Source organism: Trichechus manatus, unplaced genomic scaffold, assembly GCF_000243295.1.
Source record: "Trichechus manatus latirostris isolate Lorelei unplaced genomic scaffold, TriManLat1.0 scaffold00017, whole genome shotgun sequence".
In the NCBI taxonomy this organism is placed as follows: Eukaryota; Metazoa; Chordata; class Mammalia; order Sirenia; family Trichechidae; genus Trichechus; species Trichechus manatus.
This window is the reverse complement of record NW_004443953.1, coordinates 7,533,939-7,542,167: the sequence shown is the minus strand read 5'-3', so window position 1 is coordinate 7,542,167 and position 8,229 is coordinate 7,533,939. Positions and strand designations below refer to the sequence as shown.

The window sequence follows — 8,229 nt, the reverse complement described above, 5'->3', positions numbered from 1 at the left end:
TCGGGTTGTAGCTGGAGCGGCGGCCCGGGTCGGGCGGGGTGAGTCAGCTAGGCGGGCTGTGTTCTCCGTGGTTTCTTGGCCTTAGCTTGCGCGACCCCAGCCCTTTCGTGTGGTGTGGGCGGGGCTGGGAGAGAAGCTACACACGTCCCCTCGCCTTCCCGATCCGTGGGGGCGCTAGGCGTCACCGAAGGCCATGTGCGGGCGGCCGGCCGGCTCGGCGTTCTGGCGGCGGCGGGAGGAACCGCCTAGGAGGGGCCCGAGTCTCCGCCTCACGGTGACCTAGGAGCGCGGCAGTCAGACACCCTTCCTCCAGAGCTCTCTCCTGACGCCGGCTTTTCTTTTCTTAAACTTGGGGTGTTTTGCTTAGTGACTAGAGGAAGCATGTCTAACTACGGTTTTCTGCTGGCCTTGTGTAGTGTTAGGAGCACTGGAGTGAGACTTAGTCCGGACCTCTGCGAGTTAAACTTAACCCCTGTGTACCTCAATTTCTTCAACTGTAAAGTGGAATAAATAATAGTAACCTAACTCATTAAGGGAATCCCTGGGTGGTGCAAACTGTTAACACATGCGGCTGCTAACTGGAAGTTTAGAAGTTGAAGTCCGCCCAGAGGCGCCTGGGATAAAGTCCGGTGATCTGCTTTCGAAAAAATCAGCAATTGAAAACCATGTTGAGTACAGTTCTACTCTCAAATACATAGGGTCACTATGAGTTGGAATGGACACTGATAACTGGTATCTCAACGTGGTTGTCAGGATTCAGTGGCTTAATATCTTTGACGTGCTTTAGAAACGTGCGTGATACACAAAACTAAGTTCTGTTAATCTTTTTGAGCCTGGTATCTAAAAGGAGAGGTGATATTCACGTCCTCAACTGTAAGAAACGTCTAATTCCGCCCTTCCATGAAAATTATTGCTGAAGAGTAGGGAAAAAAAGTGTTTTTTGAGAATATTGGCTTTCATTTACATAGCCTGTTTAAAAAAAAAAAGTCAAAACTTTGTAAGTAACTTGGTTTACATCCTACATTAGCCAAAAGATAGAAATTAGGTAATGCTGAAGCTGAAAACTGTAAAATTTGGTGTTTCGAAAACCACGTGAAAAAAATGGCAGAACATACTTGTGCAGAAAAGAGTTTACATAGCAGGCCTGAGATTGCAATCCTTAGAAGGCCTGCTTGCAGGGTTGGGTCCTGTTTCGAACCTGAAATTTTGATTTTGAGAATTTTTCCACCATGGGAACAATGTGGTTTATGTTAAAACCTGCTTTCCTTCTGAAGTCTGGCATTTTGGTATGTGCTAGGTAATGTGCCTAAATCATCAGTTTTACCCCTCCCTCCTTCCCTCCCCAAATGGTAGATGAGTGTTTGATGGGCTTCCCTGGGCAGAAATATCACACATATGTTGCATTTTTCTTGCTGGGGGAAGTGTGTGCTCTGTCTGACTTCTGGTGGAACAGAACATAAGGAGGCCTGCAACTGAATTCCTCCAGTTTCAGCCTGTGTCTTTTTTGCTTATGATTAGGCTGTATATCTTAATAACCATTTGCACCTGTCAAGTTGATTCATTTGTGCTCTATACAGTGGCTGATATTTTGTAAGCAGATCATCAGGCCTGTCTTTTGAGGCGCCTGTGGGTGGACCTCCAACTTTTTGATTAGCAGCCAGCAGGCAAGCTCCTTAACAGTTTGTACCACCCAGGGGCTCCATTTCCTTACTACAGTGCTGTAATGAATGTTAGCTGTGAGCACAATTATATGGTGAGTCCCATGAGTCCTTCTAGCAAACCTCCAAATGTGGGGGTGCTGTTGGGGGTCCCCTGACACAATATTGATGATAGGAAGTATTTGAAGCTCTAATAATTGGACTTTAGTTTTGTCCCTTTTTGCCTTAAAGGGAAATTGGAAAAGAAAACTATACAGGATATATGCTTGCTAAATAGATGGGTTACTAGCCCGAATGATTCTATATGTTTAGGCATATTGCATATATCAGAAAAATCATCAGAAATTGATTCTGTATTGCCAAGTTAAGATTGAATCAATGTTTTTGAAAAAAGGTACAGGTCTTTTACAAATTCTAGGTCAAGTGTCTGGTTCTGTTTATTATTTTGCCAGCATTCTCTGCCTGCTAATGCTCATCTTTGTCTGGAGTTTATCTGTGTCATGGGGGAAAATTTGACCAGTCTCTCATGGGCCGTTTTTCCTCGCTTTTATTAGTTATGCCTATTGTTCTTTAGGACACTAAATTAAAATAGATGGAGATAAGTTTGTTAAGTTTGGAGGTGGAAAGATTAGTAAAGTAGAAGGCTAGATCTCTTTTTTGGGGAGGAGGGAAGTGAGTGTGAAGGTGAAGGAGTTGAAGGTTTAAGAAGAGTGACAAAGGTTTGAAATAGTTGTTGTGGAGAGTAGGTAAGGTAGTTGACCAGAGAGGTAGAGTAGATAATGGGATATCTTGATCCATTTAGGGTTGTGATTATTAATTTAGTGGACCTAATCTGCTTTCTTTTAAAATGGATTGGATACAGTCATGGATAAAGTGGTTAATCAGGTTCATGTAGGATTGGTGTTCTGCCAGGTAGGTGATGTGGTAGTCATTAAGGCCATGCACAGATATTCTGGTTCACCTCTTTCTGGGTACATGGTAAGGTTGGACTCATTCCCACCCCACATCTACTTGAAGTTAGATGTGGCCATGTGACTTGCTTTGGTCAGTAGGCTGTGAGCAGTAATGACGTATGTGGCTTCAAGGTGAAGCTTTAAGAGCCAGTGCTCCATTTGCCACTTTCCCTTCTCCCTGCCGTGATGCAGTGATCATGGAAGTACTTATTGAGACGCATTCTCTTGTCAGCCTAGACACTAGAAGAAAATAGAAGTGGCTGATCAAGCAAACTAGCAGAACTGAAGTCGTGGTCAGAGAACTGAATGCTTGAATTTGTGATTTTTCAAGGTTATACTGTAGGGGTAAGTGTAAGTTTGGAGAGAGAAGGTAGTTGGAGATGAGGAGGTCAAGGAAGTCAGGTCTTGCACACCTCTGTAACCGTGAAGGCATTAATTAGTTTATGGCAACTCAGTTCAACAGTGATGACCATGGACTTAAAGAAATGACACTTAAAATGGTAAATTTGAAGGCTCCCTTCTGTGGAATATGGAACAACTAAATCAAGATTCAGAATTCAGTATTAAAAGATTCTTCCACTTGGATCATTAAAAAACAAACAACCATGAAAATTGCTATATAGCTTTGCTACAGAGAAGAAAAGTATTAGAATTCAGGCTTAGCGAATCTAACAGAGACTTCAAAATACAGTGGCTTAAAAACTACTTAAATTCTATCCAAAATCTTTAGAATTAACTTTGAGTTTTTAAGAATATAAGGAATAGAGTTAACACCATGAAGAAATAGAAAATCCATTGTGGGACATTATACAACTTTACTATTCAGAGTATGGTCTGTGGACCCCCAGCAAGGGCGTTACAGTAGGAGCTTGTTGGATTGGCAGAATCTCAGGTCCTATGTCAGACTTGCTAAATCAGAATACACTTTTTAGTAAGATCCCCAGGTGACTCATATGCACTGACCTGGTCTCTTAAAGCCTATGTCATAGGAAAATAAAAGGTGGGAAGAACTGTTGTAGATTAAAAGATACTAAAGAGATGTAACCAGATGCAAAGTGTGAACCTTGATTGGATCCTGAGTGGGAAAAAAACCAGCTATAGAAGACACTTTTGGGTCAAGGAACTTAGAATTTGATGGAATAAGAGATGATATTGGGGAATTATTGTTAATTTTCTTAGATGTGATAATGATGTTGTGATTATGTAGGAGAATGTTCTTATTCTTAAGAGATGCATGCTGAAGCATTTAGGGGTGAATTGTCATGATCTCTGCAACTTACTTTTCTTTCACATAGTTCAACCAAAAAAAGAAAAAATATATACACATACATGTATATGTACGTATGTTGATAGTTAGATAAAACAAATATGGTAAAATGTTAGTTGTTGTGGGATCTAGATACTATATAGGTATTCATCATACTTATTCTTTTAACTTTTGTCGATGTTTGAAATTTTTTCATAATAAGTTTGGGGGGAAGAACCCAGAAAACAATGCAATACGTTAAACAAGATAGAAGTCTCTTTCTCTCTCAATAGTCCAGACCTAGGTAGTATAGCAAAGGTAGGCTTTACTGTGTTTGGCCCTAGGCTTCCATCCCTGGTCCAGTGTGGCTCTTTCAGGTCCAACTATGTCCTAGCTAGTGGGATGGGACAAAGGGCAAGGGGAGGACATGACCCATAAGCAGCACTTGGAACATCTGCTCCCATTCCATTGACCAAATTTTCATTCAACTGAACATCATATATCTAGGGAATAGTTAGTAAAAAGTCAAATGGAATGTACCATTTATATATTGGTTTAATAAAGATTTATTTAGTTTCTTTGTTCTTCACTGATGTTCCCCTCTTCTTCTGTTGATTTACTAGACCAGTTAAAATTGAAGTCATATCACTTGACACTGCTCTACCCATTAAGCAGGGTCTTCACTTACCCATATCAGGGGCCTGAAGACTGGTGGCTCCACTCATCCACCTAGCCACTCACCACAGGGGCCCAAGAATAAGAGGTGCCCCCCAGTCCTTACAGCCAACAGCACTGGGTGCTCATAGTCCAGCTGCAGAACCTACTTCCCTACTCCAGGAACAGGGACATGCTTTCAGACACTCAGGGGTAGCCGTCAGCCCCCTGCCTTGCTCAGCACATGACCCCCTACTGCACCAGATACCTGTGCCTACACCAATCACCCATGCTTGTCTAGGACTGTAGGGGAGAGCCTGCACCACACACTTGGTGACTGACTACCTGGACACCAGAGCTGAATCCATACAAAAAAGTTAACGGAAACCTGGGCTCACATACTTAGTAACAGATTTAACTACCTGGTGACAGGACATTAGAGCTTCAAAGGCACCAATAATCAAAGTAGCTCAGACGAGCAGCCTATTTGGGAGTATCAAAACAAGAAGTTAGGACAAAGTAAGCAAACATAAAATAAATAAATATAATAACTTATTGATTGGCTCGGAGACAACAGTCAGTATCAAATCACATGAAGAGGTGGGCCATGATGTCTTCAGCGAGCTCCCAAAATAAAGAATCTAGAAATTTTCCAGAGGAAGAAAATTTCTTGGAATTACCAGAGACAGAAAATAAAAAATTAATATACAGAAGTCTTCAAGAGATTAGGAAGGAAATTAAGCAAAACACATAACACTCAATAGAGGAAATTAGGAAGGTTAGAGAAGAGCATAATGACAAATTTATCAGGCTGCAAGAACCCATAAAGAGACAGCAATCAGAAACCCAGAAGATTAACAATAAAATTTCAGAATTAGACAACTCAATAGAAAGTCATAGGAGCAGAATTCAGGCAATGGAAGTCAGAATTAGTGAGACTGAAGATGAAGCACTTTATGCCAACTTACTTGAGGAAAAATCAGATAAAAGGATTAAAAAAAATGAAGAAACCCTAAGAATTATGTAGGATTCTATCAAGAGGAATAATCTACGAGTGATGGGAGTACCAGAACGGGGGGATAACAGAAAATACAGAGAGAATTGTTGCAGGTTTGTTGGCAAAAACTTCCCTGATATTGAGAAAGATGACAAGATATCTATCCAAGATGCTCATCAAACCCCACATAAGGTAGATCCCAAAAGGAAGACACCAAGACATATTGTAATCAAACTTGCCAAAACCAAAGATAAAGAGAGAATTTTAAGAGTGACTAGGGATGAACAAAAAGTCATCTATAAAGGAGAGTCAATAACAATAAGCTCGGACTAGTCAGTAGAAACCATGCAGGCAAGAAGGCAGTGGGATGACATACATAAAGCCTTGAAGGAAGAAAATTGCCAGCCAAGAATTATATATCCAGCAAAACTGTCTCTTAAATATGATGGCGAAATTAGGGCATTTCCAGATAAACAGAAGTTTAGGGAGTTCGCAGAAACCAAACCAAAATTGCAAGAAATACTAAAGGGAGTCCTCCGGTTAGAAAATCACTAACATCAGATAACAACCCAAGACTAGAACACAGGACAGAGCAACCAGATATCAACCCACATAGGGAAGTCACAAAAGTAAATCAAAGCTAAAACACTGAAAATAGGGAAACAGGTGTCAATATGTAAAAGATGACAACATTAAAACAAAAAAGAGGGACTTAAAAAAATGTAGACATAGATTTTTCATATGGAGAGGAAGGCAAGGCGATATAAAGAAATAAAAGACTGATATAAACTTAGAAAAATAGGAGTAAATATAAACGTAACCACAAAGGAAACTAACAATCCTACAAGTCAAAATAAAAAACAAGAAAAATATAAAGACTTAGCAAATACAAAATCAACAACAATGAAAAAGATGAGACGAAAATGCATAAAGAAAAACGACTCAGCACAGAAAATTAAGTGGAACAAAAAAACTGTGAACAACACAAAAAAAGACATCAAAATGACAGCACTAAACTCATACCTATCAATAATTACGCTGAATGTAAATGGACTAAATGTACCGATAAAGAGACAGAGAGTGGCAGATGGGATTAAAAAAACACGATCCGTCTATATGTCTAGGTGTGCCTACAACAGACACACCTTAGACTTAAAGACAGAAACTAAAACTCAAAGGATGGAAAAATATCAAGCGAACAACACTCAAAAAAGAGCAGGAGTGGCAATATTAATCTCAGACAAAATAGACTTTAAAGTAAATTCTACCACAAAGGATAAGGAAGGACACTAAATAATGATTAAAGGGTCAACACACCAAGAGGACATAACTATAATAAATACTTAGGCACCCAACGATGGGTCCAAAATACATAAAACAAACTCTAACAGCACTGAAAAGAGAGAGAGACAGCTCCACAGTAGCAGTAGGAGACTTCAACACACCACTTTCGGTGAATGACAGAACATCCAGAAAGAAGCTCGACAAAGACAGGGAAGAGCTAAATGCTACAATCAACCAAATGGATCTCATAGACATACCGAACACTCCACCCAACAGCAGCCAAGTATACTTTACTTTTCCAATGCACATGGAACATTCTCCACAATAGACCACATATTAGGCCATAAAGCAAGCCTTAACAAAATCCAATCATTGAAATATTACAAAGCATCTTCTCTGGCCATAAAGCCACAGAAGCAGAAATCAGCAACAGAAAAAGCAAGGAAAAAAAATCAAACACATGGAAACTGAACAACACCTTGTTCAAAAACTACTGGGTTATAGAAGAAATTAAGGATGGAATAAAGAAATTCATAGAATCAAATGAGAATGAAAACACGTCCTTCCAGAACCTTTGGGACACAGCAAAAGCGGTGCTCTGAGGTCAGTTTATAGCAATAAATGTACACATCCAAAAAGAAGAAAGGGCCATAATCAAACCATTAACCCTACAACTGGAACAAGTAGAAAGAGAGCAGCAAAAGAAGCCCTCAGGTGCCAGAAGAAAGGAAATAATAAGAATTAAAGCAGCATTAAATGAAATAGAGAATAGAAAAACAATTGTAAGAGTTAACAAGACCAAAAGCTAGTTCTTTGGAAAGAGCAATAAAATTGATAAACCATTGGCCAAACTGACAAAAGAAGAACAGAAGAGGAAGCAGATAACCTGTGTAAGAAATGAGATGGATGATATCACAACCGACCCAGCTGAAATTAAAAGAATCCTAACAGAATACAATGAAAAATTGTACTCTAACAAATTTGAAAGCCTAGAGGAAATGGAAAAATTTCTAAAAACTCACTACCTACCTAAACTAACACAAACAGAGATAGAACAACTAAATAAACCCATGACAAAAGAAGAGATTGAAAAGGTAATTAAAAAACTCCCAACAAAAAAAAGCCCTAGCCTGGATGGCTTCACTGAAGAATTCTACCAAAATTTCAGAGAAGAGTTAACACCACTACTACTAAAGGTATTTCAGAGCATAGAAAAGGATGGAATACTCCCAAACTCCTTCTTTGAAGCCAGCATAATCCTGATACCAAAACCAGGTCAAGACACCATAAAAGAAGAAAATTACAAACCGATATCCCTCATCAACATTGATGCAAAAATCCTCAACAAAATTTTAGCCAATAGAATTCAGCAACATATCAAAAAAATAATTCACCATGACCAAGTGGGATTTATACCAGGTATGCAGGGATGGTTCA

At 39.6% G+C, this 8,229-nt stretch overlaps 1 protein-coding gene across 5 annotated transcripts in view; it reads left to right on the top strand.

Moving 5' to 3' along the window:
* USP45 (ubiquitin specific peptidase 45) overlaps positions 1-8,229 on the top strand; it is a 75,299-nt gene continuing 67,070 nt past the window's right edge. For all 5 annotated transcript variants that reach the window (XR_002823304.1, XM_023727589.1, XM_004372414.2 and 2 more), the window contains exon 1: positions 1-38. The gene's annotated coding sequence lies outside the window, so the exon portion shown is untranslated. The remainder of the gene's footprint in view (positions 39-8,229) is intronic.